Here is a 13220-nt window from a genome sequence, read left to right on the forward strand (position 1 = left end):
CGGACGCTGGCTCGACGATGATGCTCGAGACGCGCTAGTGTGGGAGGTCTCTTACCTGGATTGAAACTATGAATGTGTTTTTTCAAAAAGATTATGTGGTTTTCACTATAGGGCGACGTAATAATAAGTATCTATTAGTATACGTACAATCAATTTGCGGTTTTAAGCAACTTACCCAATAATCTTAATGTAACTAGTCGTTTTATGTTGCGGTAATAAATAATAATTAAAGTCTTTAAACGAATTCGCTCATCACTTCTGACTACAAATTAATTATAACAATGTTAATAGATAATTGATATCACGTAGTTTCCAGTATTTGTGCCCTGTTAAATGGCTATAGGTTCTCCCACGGAATTTTAGAAAGAGCTTGGAAGGGCCTTGTGAGCGTGAAACGCTCGCCATACAAGTATGAGCCGAATATTTCATACTTCCAATTTACACTCCACTCATCCGCAAACTTACGACCCACGGAGCTCCGCGATAGTATATTGAAGGGTCGTCTTGTGCGTTATAACCTGCAGGGCTAAAAAAACAAATATCGACTATCATGCAAGGAGATCCCACCTTATCACAGGAAAGCTAAAAACCTTAGTATGATCGGCTATTTATCGAAAAAATACTTTTGTATGCAGTATCTTACGAAAAGTAATAATAAAAATTGCAGCGTATCACATAAAATATACATTGCAGGTAAAGTGGCTATGGAATTTGAGAAGCAGTAGAGCTGTCGTAGTTATCTGTTTTGCAGAAGTAGTAGTAAAACTGAGTGGGGTTGAACAGGCGACAGCGGTACTTATACAAAATGCGCGTTAGGGCCTTACCATTCCCTTTCTTCTATTCCATGGGTTCGTCCCCTATACATAGGACTTAATCATAGATGGCTGGCGAGGAGTAAATGTGTATTAGTATATAGTTACTACCTCATCCTACCCCTTTGGAGATGCAGACGTAATATTATGTTATGTTGTGTAATATACATTTGAACAAGCAGACCACTTCGAAAGATCAATGGACGATAGACCTATTGCAAATACCTACCGCGCATTTTAATATAAATCAATTGATCAAGTCTTCAATTGCGCGAATAAATCAAGCAATCAATGCCTTACTTTTTCTTTTGCATTCTCTCTGACTCGCGCTTGTATAATGATCTACATAGGTGTAGCCAATTTTATATATTTTTTTAAAGAACGTCTAGGGCCCTGTGCCGAGGTATTTCTTGCAGCTTCTTTTCCCCGGCTATATAGGTTGTGAGAAGCTGTAGTAGTTCGGATGAGACGTTCGTTACGTAAATATTGACGATTCAAAGTATAACTATGTTACCTACTGAATAAAGATATTTTTGAATTTTGACTTTTATACATTAATAATCATTTTAAACTGTCACTATAATAAGAGTTTTGATTCTGGCAACAAACTAGGGACATAAAGGGACATAAACAGCCTATACAGGGTGTTAGTGACGTCGTAACGAAAACTTTGAGGGTTGATTCAGGCCATGATTCTGAGTTGATATCAAGTGGAATTTTCCGTCGCAAAATTCATGAAATTTTGAGTTTTGTTTTTAATTATTTTCAATTCCATACTGTGCTTTAAGCTGCATAGAACCCAAATTTCAATAAAAAAAACAATAATGACAAATTTTTGAAAATTTTCAATGTAATGGAGACAACAATTTTGCGGTATCCGTAATCAGCTGCTCGAACGGGCCAACGGCCACACGCACCGCGCGCCGTGCGCCCCGCTCCGTACGCCCCACTCCGCACGCCCCGCTCCGCACTCCGGCAGCGGCGCGGCGGCGGCGCGGCGGCGGCGCAGCCTACAAAGTAGGCACTACGAACCGATCCTATTTCTTTCTCTGTCTATCGTAAATTATAAATTTATTTTATTCTTATTCTTAAATGGACGGATAATCGACAGGCATAAAATTCACACAACACATCAATTTTAAGCAGAAACCTAAAACAACCGACAGAATTAAGTTGACAGCACACGTCAAACGGTTTGCATACCAGCGAGATACCTTTTTGATTCGGCCGGGTTATTCATTCATTTACTCATAGGAATCGGGGCCATTATCTACCTAAAACAGTTGAAACAGTAAATAATTGTATTCTTTGTTGTCATTAGAATACCTAACAACCAACTAACACAACCACCACAGATTAGGTAATTAGTTACTACGTCAATCATCCACCAACTCAGTATGTAAGTACCTACGCAAAACCTCGCTACACAAAAATCGAGCGAGGTCGCGTCTAGAATTGGGCGGACACTCCGCCAGAGTGTTGCCTATCGATATTCTATCGATAGGTACCTAGTTAAAAAAAAAACAATAGTAGGTACCTATCGATAGATCTCTTATATCAATACCTACCATTATTGTTACAAAGCAAGACTATCGACTATCGCTAGTATCGATCTAAATGTACTATCACTACTTTCGATAGTTTAGACAATTTTCAAGTTCAACAATTGATAATCTACCTATCGATAGTTCGGCAACTCCGCCGCGTAGGCAATGTCGGCATGTTCAAAGAAAAAAATTGTCCAAGAGGAGTGACCTTATTTTTTCTTGTTACATGTTGGTACCGAGGTAAATAAGTACTAAGTTATTCGTGGTTTTAAATCTCATTGTTAAATCATCAGTAAAGAACTAATTAAACCTATCCTGTTCTGTGTACAATACCTATTCATGTAACGGCTACGTACCTACTTACATAAGTAGTAGACGGGAGCAATGGCTTAACGTGCCTTCCGAAGCACAAATCATTTTACTTTCGGACAATCAGGTGATCAACCTGTAACGTCCTAACCAACGGCCTTATAAACAGATTTTTATGATATGTCCCCACCGGAATAGGAACCCGGACCCTCCACATCATGAGCCCATCGCTCAACCACTGGACCACATAGGCCAAGAAGGTTCTAAGACATAATTAAAGGATCCTGGGACGCAAGACCTCCGAGTTAGGGCTTGTTTGATCTATCTTGATGAATACTCGGCCGTGAATAGCCGCACGGATCAAGGGCAACGCGCGCCAATAAAGTAGGCATTACGAACAGATATTAGGTATTTCTTTGAGTTGATAGGTATCAAGTAGAATTTCCTGTCGCAAAATTCATAAAAATTTTAGATATTTTCAGTCCCATATTGTGTTTTAAGCTGCATAGAACCCACACTTAAAATAAACAAATAAAAATTACTAATTATTAAATTTTATCAATGTCATCAATAATAATAATAACGTATCTACAACTTCAGCTATGCACAGGTGAATAGCCGGCGCACGGGTCAAGGGCAACGCGCGCCAATAAAGTAGGCATTCCGAACAGATACTATTTCTTTCTCTGTCACTTGCGCCATAAACATACTTCTCTCTCTCTCTCTAGTCGTCGGCTCGACTCGGCCGCGGCCGGCGCGTCGTCGGCGCCTTTGATGCTTTGCGCTAACGCCGCGCGCTTCCGTTCAGTCGAATACTAACCTAGACCCGAATCGCGTGATGTTTTTCGAGGATATTTTTTTTCGTGGTTGTGAGTGTTTTGTGTTTGTTTTATTCTGTAAATGAGTAGTGCCGAGTATGATGATGGATCACCATTTACTGCGCAAAAGTATGGAAGATTGTTGATGTGTTATTAAAGAGCAAGGTTTTGTGTTTGTGAGTGCGTGTGATACCTACCTACCGCGGAGGAAACGCGATGTTGCATACCTACGTGACGTGATATGTTCTAGGGTAGGTACCTACCTAGATACTTCATCCGAAGGAATAACAATTAAGGTAAGGTAAGAGTAGGGTTTTTATTGTTAATAAGTTAGGAACATTTTAATAACTGGTAGGTAGGTACCATGTGTGAAAAATCGTGGTAGTAGGTGTTCTACTTCAACAAACTCAACAATTTTTAAACGTTGAACCACTAAACATCTAAATACAAGAGAATGAAAACTCCTACCTAGATATCAACATCGTATTACGCACGCGTAACGTAGCCGCGCGTAGGTTTAGCGTCTGTGTGGCGCGTTGTTCGACTTACATTGCGGCACAGTAAAAATTGAAAATCTTAATTAGACATTTGCGACAAGAAAAACACCCACCATCGTGTTTAGTACAATCAAATAGGCGTTCCATTTTTTTTTTCGTTACGATGTCACTAACACCCTGTATACGTCCCACTGCTGGGTAAATATTTAATTTTATAGTGTTTTGTAAAATCACTGTTAATAATAAAATAAACGTTTATACGCGGCGATGGTCTATCATACAAAAAATATTGTGAAGATTGATTGAGAACTGTGTGTAAACTTACTTTCAACGCCTCACAGTGTTGAAAGCTTGCTTGTCTACTAAACATTCGCAAAATAACGTACGAATCCCAATGGGTCGTAAATTATTATCATTTGGACATTAAGTACCTTTATAAAGTTTACATTATTATTGCATCCCTTCCGGGGTAATCAGAGGAGATGAGGCTACAAGTATTCGACGTTATTCCTGGCCTTTCCAAAGCTCGTTGATTGCTCATAAAAGGAGGTAGTATCCAACTGCACACGCAAATTGCAACGCAAGTAATATTGGTGATTTTTTACAATGACAATTATCATTTTGAGTGGTAAATAAAATGTAGGTTCTGACGTTCGTAACATAAAAGGTTCCAGGCTACGTTCATAAAAAACAGTACAGATGGCGTTGTACAGCTTTAACGTCAATATACCTATTTTACCCGACTGCGGCAAAGTAAAAAAGAGGGTTGTGTGTTTGACCGCTATGTATATATGTATGCAGATGCACGTCTGTTCCAACCTACTTTCTAAACCACCTGTCAGAATTTAACAAATGAGGTGTTACTAGAAGCGTCATGCTTGCCCGGTGGTTATAAGCTATGTGACGTCACGCTAAATTAAATGTGGCGCCCGCGCGCCCTCTAGAGGACATAAAGTGATGAAAAAAACATTATTTTTTTTCGAATAATAGTGTGTTGGGTATCAAATGAAAGGGCTTCATTTGTACATTTCAAATATGTACATTTCCTATTTGTTAGATTAGGGATAGTGAACGAGAAAACAAAAATCTTACTGGATCGATTAATCGGTCGAACAATCGGGCGAACGGGAAACACGTTTACTTATTTACAAATATCTCCAAAAATGATACTTTCGCTATAACAGCATAGTTTGGCGGCAAGAGTGTGCTGCCGCCAAAGGATGTTTTCGGGGTACCGAACTGAGCATAGTACCCGGCTAGCCACAAGTTGGTCGTGTGACTAGGGATCGACAATCCAACAGTGTTGTGTTGGAAGTTGTATATATGCGTCTTGCCGTGTAAACTTCGATACCGCGTTTCACGACCGCTTGAAGACTGCATTATTGAATGTGGCGCCATCTGTTGCATGTGAGCGGAACTAGGTGGCCAACTAGTTGGGTCCGCTACACATAGCAACCATTATCTGCGACTTCTGTTAGATACCAATGTAAAGAACACCCTATCCTTTTACTTTCTGTGTGTTTGATAAATTAATTATCCCTATCTTCCTGTACAATACATTATTACATAAAGTGGAACAACGTCTAGTCATCGAGACAAAGAAGACTTCATAACGATAACTTATTACCAAGAATAATAACTGATGAAACCAGCGTAAATTGCAGCCACATTGTGACGTAAATGGTATCATGCTATCATGTCATGTTAGGAGCCTTTAGCGGCTCAATAGTACCCCTTATTCCAGTGTTGTTTGTGTTAGTGTTGTTGTTATGGTGGTTCCCTGGAAGAAATTGCTTCAGATCAATAAGGCCGTCAATTTGCACTGTTGCTAAATGATTTAAAAATGTTTGTATGTTTTGTTTGTGAACATCATCATCATCATCATCATCAGCCCATTCATGTCCCCACTGCTGGGGCACGGGCCTTCCCTATGGATGGATAGGGAGATCGGGCCTTAAACCATCACGCGGGCCCAGTGCGGATTGATGGTTATTAACGACTGCTAATTAATGCTGTTTGTCAACAATAAAGTATATTTTAAATTCATTTTTCGATCATAAACGATTATCACGTCCTCAGCGGTGAAGAAAAACGTGGTGAGGAAACCCACATTCCCGAGAAATGCATTTTCGGAGGTATGTGACCTAAACTGTATTGGGCTGGGGGCCGACGCTAACACGTAGAGGCCCCTTAAGACAATTTAATCCAAATGTGGCGTGACACCAACCGGCGACTATCCCTGTACGCACTAATGGGAGTGCACCCAAAGACAACCCCCGGTTAGTGTAGGACTATTGCAGATTATGAGAACAAAGGGAACTGGGCTATTGGGTTGGGGGTTAGTGGACCGGGATACTAGGGCTATGGGGGACTACGGCACCTGTTCGACCAATATCAACCGCAAAGATACAATGAGCAGGTATTATTCTTTTCCCTCGTGTGGGTTGTCTGGTGGATTACCAACCTCATCAACCCTATTCATTATCTGTCTCTCTATCTTGAATTGAAAGATTACCTATGTCTTTTAAGAATTTGTTTGATCTGCAGTTCATTTTCCTCATTTATTATTATGAGGAAAATCAAATCGAATTGCAAACCATTTTCAGGAATTGGCAAATGTTTTTAAATCTTCGACTATAGTTAAATAAAAGTGAAGGTTGTTAGATCATCAGTTTACCTATTTTTTAGCAAGTAAGTGTAAAGTATGATGAAGTCAATAAGATGAAGAATAGGAATTGTTTAAAACGACCTTTGTGTGGAGTAGCCGTAGCAACGCAGGTTTGATGTCCGACAGGTTCAGGCAATAGTTTTATGATTATTTGTAGTTCTGCCCACCCCTTCGGGGAATACGGGCGTAAGTTTATGTATGTGTATGTATGTTCAGGCAATCTGTCCTAAGAGTTTGCTTACCACGGCATAAGACCACAGCTATCAGCTCAACTTCACTATTCGGAAGAATTTCAGAGGAAATATACCTATTTTATTGTTTCACACTTTTTAGAGCGTGATTTTTCTGTAGTCGAATTTTAGTTTTTAAACTTATATTTTTATTTAATTTAAAACCAGTTTTCTGGACAGAATTCCAAAGATCATGTGACCACAATGTGAGTTATTCGCGACGGCAAACTCGTTACACCAGTTTGGATAAGTATCACATACCTAATTGCATTTTTGTTGTATTTTCAATCACCACCTAGCATGGTCCATCGAGGATTTTAACGGTCAAATATGAAACGGAAACAGCGAATGCAAGGTAATTCGCGCTGATTTGTTACTAATTCTAGACTTTTTGTTATAATGCGCACAAAAAGCGTTTCCTATTTTTTAAACATACTTACCTACTTAAAAGAAATAGCTTTATCGACATCTACTTTCATGTGTTAACATAAAACCCACCAACTGCTTGATAAAATCATGATTCCTATGCGAACTAAATGATTGGTTTGTTTTTTTATTGTAAACGTATAAATATATCTACTAATTACAATTAATTATTTAATTCCTACTAATTTCTGGTTACGAATATTAGTAATTTAATTTGTTTAATTTTACTATTTCTATACTGTAAGTAACTGTTTTGTTTATGGTGTCAATCAATTTTAGTTCGTCATACGAGCCGTCATAAGTTAAAAATAGATAAATATATGTCTAAATTGTAATACGAGTAGGTACCTACACCCTTATAATATTACTTACAAGTTTTACACCGTTTCGAATGAATAAAACACTTTCAGGTGCTAAATCGGGGAAGGTAGCAAAAGAGGAATCAGTATAAAAAAAATAAAAACATACATATAACGTCAGAATAGATGTCGTCAGAATTATAAGGTCTTGTGCTTGCCACACGTCGCCATAGACACCTGCTTCAAGATAATCGATTCATGACATCCAAAAACTAATAACGCGCCTGTTAGGCAGGATGATGTGTGAAGAGGTTACCATCATCACAGCACCTGGTCTACTTACTTATATGAAAAGTTTTAATAATTTTCACACGCAATGACTTCGCATTTTCACGGTGAGAGCCTTCAGCGCACCCCATTCGTCCAGCCAAGTACAATAAGTCACGTCAAAAAAAAAACTTATTAGTTGCCTTGCTAAGATACTTATCTAGCACTGTTTTTCAATTCTACTAGAAATGAATTATTTTGCAAATTAAATAGGAAAATAATGTTTCACGCTCCTGTACCATGTGTTTAAACATGATCTTATATTCAATACCTACCAATAGTCATCATCTGCATTATTCAGATCAGATACATTATTCACTATCAAATACTCAAAAGTAGGTAACTTGGTAAATTCATGGATCTTATTATTTATTTGTCTGGAGTGCCGGTATCGATTCCCGATGGGGACATTATGGAAATCACCTTGTGAGATTGTCCTTTGTTTGGTAAGGACATTGCAGACGTGAATCACCTGATTGTCCGAAAAAGTAAGACGATTCCGTACTTGGAAAACGATTCGGAAGGCACGTTAAGCCGTAGGTCCCGGCTATTAGTCGTAAAACACCTCCACAGTGGAGTATGCTCGTACCTCGGCCTGTGCCCAGTTGTGGGACGTATGTTATTATAGGCTGTGTGTCATTAATAATAATAGGCGTGATAATAGGCGTGATAGGCGTGTGGCGTGTGTGGTTTGTAATAGGCGTGAGTTTATGTATGTATGTATGTATGTGTGTCATTACAGGCCGATCACGTGATTGTCCAAACGTAAGATGATCCGTGCTTCGATGATCCGATGTAAGTACGTAGTCGTTACATGAGTCATGTCAGGGGCCTTTGGCGACTCAATAGTAACCCTGACACCAGGATCGATGAGGTTGGTAATCCACCTCACAATTCACACGATAGAAGAAGATAGGCTGTTAATGTTGTAATAGCAAATATTTATAAATACTAAACGGTGTGTAGAGGTCCTTCTACTAGACTTATATTAGACTTTACCCCGGCTAATCTGCAATAGATAAAGTAAAAAATTGTGTGATGGAATAGGAAAGAATAAAAACATAGAAATCTATTACACGGGATTTAGACACAGCAGGCGAGGAGCGGGTATCTGCCGACTCCTTTGGGAATACAAGCGTGATACAATGTTATGTGTTGTTTTTTTTTTTTTAAAGAACGTCTAGGGCCCTGTGCCGAGGTTTTTCTTGCAGCTTCTTTTCCCCGGCTATACAGGTTGTGAGAAACTGCAGTAGTTTTAGGCGGATGAGACGTTCGTTATGTAAAAATTGACGATTCAAAGTGTAACTGTGTTACCAACTGAATAAAGATATTTTTGAATTTGAATATCGAATGTACCTAAGTCAAAAAAAAACGGTATTCAACTATCTACCCTAACAGGCAGGTAAAATCTTTGTACCACTAATAAGTATGTACCTACGTTTGCTAGCAGATATTCTATGAACGACGCGTACGATAGCTTACGAAAGCTTTAAGTTGATAAAGTAAAATTTTCCGGTGCGCGGCGCGTACGATTTTTTCACGCAACAATTTCCGATTGATTTCACATAGACTGAAGTATAATACATTAACACGATTGGTTATTTAATGGTAATTAAATTAAGTATTTAAGTAGCTAAGTTTTAATAGAATAGAATATGTTTTATTGACAAATAACTTTTAAAAAAAACCCTGAATCACGGAGGCAATGTGACAATAATATAAATCACTGAAATTGGTAAAATAAATATAATTTGGGTCTACGTTTTTTAATCGCTCCCAATAAAAATATTATATCAAAAAAGAAAACAACTTATGATAAATTAAATACGAAATATTAATAATAAGTCATACATAAACAGTCTTTTGCAAAAACGATACAAGGAAAATCCTTAAGGAAATAAGCTGTTAAATTAATGGAATGTGTCTTAGATGATTAATAAAGGATTCACAGCACTTAATTATTATTATTCGTATAAATAAGTCACTTTTTGAATTATACAGGGTGTTAGTGACATCATGACGAAAACTTTGAGGATGATGCAGACCAATTGTTCTGAGTAGTTAGTTATCAAGTAGAATTTACGATCGCAAATGCATGGAACTGAAAATAATGTAATTAATATTTTCTTTGTATGTTTCTTTTGTCTGTTGTATTGTGTATAAAATAAATAAATATAATTTGTTTACATATTATAATATTGAAAAAAAAATAGACAAGTACTTTATTAAAAAATAAAAGAAATTCTAATTAATATATGTTACTACAGCACTAGTGAATATCTTATGATAATATAATGAACTCACGAATGAACTCACGTTACAATTTCAAAAGCTTCCTTCTCTCTTTAAAACTCATACGTAATTTACCAACTTTTATACCATCATAGTATGTAAATAAAGAATATTGAATCTAATGTATATAAACTGAAGCTCTAAATCCTTATTGAGGTGGAGAGACACCATGGTATCAGACGCGAATTGTTTCACTATCATCATAGGTCTTATAATTATGTCTGTTTCAGACGATCCATCCAAGAACATCATTGTCACGAAGTGGTGCACCTTTCATGGCTGTGCTAGCAATGAAGTGGTTTTCCCAGGAATTCGTGGCTGACTTTGCAAACCGACGACGTATCTCCAATTTTATGCTAAAATAATTTGTGTTTTATTGATAATAGCAAAAAGGTGCAACTCAGATTAGTTAAAAATTTCAGATAAGTACGTCACTTAGCAATGTCAGCGACGAATTTTTCCAAAGTGGGTTCCCGGTGTAAAAACTCTTCAATAGTTAGGACACTTGACTACTTTTCTTTTTCAAATTGTTCTCTCTTGTACTCTTCTCTTATCTGCCTAATGATTAGGTAATAAAGCACTAACACTTTTGTATTTGGGGTTTTTTTTACTACCGGAATAGTTCCCAAAGCGGGAATATTCTCGGGAACGGGATGTCACTGTGTGCAAGCTAATTCTGGAGCGGCAAAAACTACCGCACACTCTGCAGGAGAAGCCTTCGACAGGTGGAATGTTGTATCAGTATATACATAGCGAATATTGAAACAAGTACTTATTCGCTCAATGCCATTGAACAGTCTGTGTCCTACATTGCGATATTTGCTTTACTCCATGTCTTCAATTTCCTATTGATTTAAATGACATCTATCATGCTATAACCATCTATCGTAATTGCTTAGTAATGAAACTAATTAACTGTAATGTCCTCATTTTATGTCATATTGTATTTATATATTGCATTAAGAACAAGCTAGAAATTGAATATATTAATAAGATCTTTATTTAATAAGCCTTTTAAAGAACGTGCTTTGACTTGACAAGTATTAATTACTTATACAAAGCCTAATATGGCTTATTTCTATCGATGACTCAAAGTACTAGTTTTATATAGAAGTTTAAACAGTTTAAGATGCAATAAATATGTCCATTTGATATTAATAGGATGCGTCTTTGGACGGTTCATTTATGTAAAGGATATGTTATATAGTATTAAACCAGACTAGATTATGAATACTACCAATTTAAATGTTAAATACCTACATTTAAATTCTCCCTGCTTTCTCTCATAATTTCATCTGTAGGAATGTATATAAAAATATGCTGCACAGGTGAGCGACCTGCTAAGAATGTCGCAAGTAAGAGGGTAAAAATAAGTGCCCGTTTTACGTGTAAAAACTTGAAGTAGCTTTAGCAAAAAATAAAAAATACAAAGTTGTTCTCGTCCAACGATGTACCTATCTTCATACTATATGTGGATGAGCACAAAAGCTGTCCCACAAAGAACGATGCAAAACGATTAAAAACTACACAAAAAAGAATATGCTTAAGACTGATATAGATACTCACCTGTTTAAAAATAATTTGAATATAAAATACATTTAAAAACTTACCTATAATTGACGTCTTCGGCAACAAACACATAGTTTACATGTGTCATAGATACCATCACAAGGGGCAGGCATATCAGCAAATATTGTACCGTTTGAAACCTCCCGAAATTCTCCAGTTTATTGAACGCGTCACTCGCGCGTACATTCTTAATTGGATTTATCACAGTCATTTTTAATTTATTAAATTACTAATTTTGTTTTTAATTATTTCATTGGTCCACTGTCGAGGATACCGAGTGAGCCGAGCTCAGATGTTCAACTAAATTTTAATGTTTATCAGCCAAACATGTATGCTGCGGCTGATAGAATAAAGATCCGCGTGTGTCGTCGGGGAAAAAATCAGACGACGCTATTAGCACGTAGTGCCTAGAAAGGAATACTATTTGCACTATGAATTTATAATTCCGCTACAAATGGTTTATTATGCTTGGGATTTCTGAGTGCTCGGCTAAGTAAATACTCTCCGCTCCCAACAAAAGAATAGTTTGTCAAACAATCTCTAGTTGAAAGCTTAAGAGGAATTTTGTTTTCGTTCAACAATCGTGATTGCGTAAATTTTATACTATGATATTGAAAACTCTATGAGATGTTTAGCTTCACTGGGTTACGTGTGAACAATCCTCATCTACATACGGATAATAAAATGAGTCATTTAAATCTATATGAATTGCATATTAGAATCTGAGGGCCATGGTCGTGAAGATTCCGGTTAATAATTAAAAAAAATATATTTTAAAAAACAATAACAAGTAAATCGTCCTATTAAGCAAGTCAAGGTCAAGACTATTTAGTCTACTAATTGTTAGGACGAACAAGTTCGAGAACTTTTTAAATTGTCAGATATTTTTTACTTGTTGTTTTCGTGCACAGACACTATGAAACATTAAGGATAATAAATCACACTGTAGGAACTTCAAACTGACTGGTGGTTTTGTGTTTTAATAAAAAGTTTTGTTTCGTAAGCTGGAGGAAAACTTTGTTGGTCCTTTAATCAATACACTGAGCACACGTTTTCGAATGTATTTCGTAAAGAGGTGAGGTTGCGCGTCACCAACCAGTTGTTTTATAATAGCAGTGGGCCAAGTATGCGGTTTGCGGTATTGAAATTTTCGCGCGGATTGGCGAAATATACGCGAGGTGGCTCAAGCGCACACGCGTAGAGCTTATAGACAAACTAAAGACCCGCACTCGTGTTATGGAAAGTGAAGTATTTTTAGAAGCAATATCAGTTTTGCCAAGTCGCTAGCCGTGAACGAATAGTAGGTGTCGTAGATCTATGACAAATCGTACACACGCATTTAGCCCTAGCATTCAAACATCTTTAACAGTGGTATCAATAACATTTATTGCTACGAGTAATTGCGTCTATGACACGTAATATTTAG

General features: G+C 37.2%; 1 protein-coding gene and 1 pseudogene across 2 annotated transcripts in view; both read right to left on the reverse strand.

The window, feature by feature from the left end:
• The window catches only part of LOC126371258 (organic cation transporter protein-like), a 32754-nt pseudogene extending 19776 nt beyond the window's left edge, over window positions 1-12978 (reverse strand).
• LOC126371256 (organic cation transporter protein-like) overlaps window positions 1-13220 on the reverse strand; it is a 328816-nt gene that overhangs the window by 283920 nt on the left and 31676 nt on the right. The gene's annotated exons all lie outside the window — the stretch shown is intronic.

This window comes from Pectinophora gossypiella, chromosome 12 (assembly GCF_024362695.1).
Source record: "Pectinophora gossypiella chromosome 12, ilPecGoss1.1, whole genome shotgun sequence".
Taxonomy (NCBI): domain Eukaryota; kingdom Metazoa; phylum Arthropoda; class Insecta; order Lepidoptera; family Gelechiidae; genus Pectinophora; species Pectinophora gossypiella.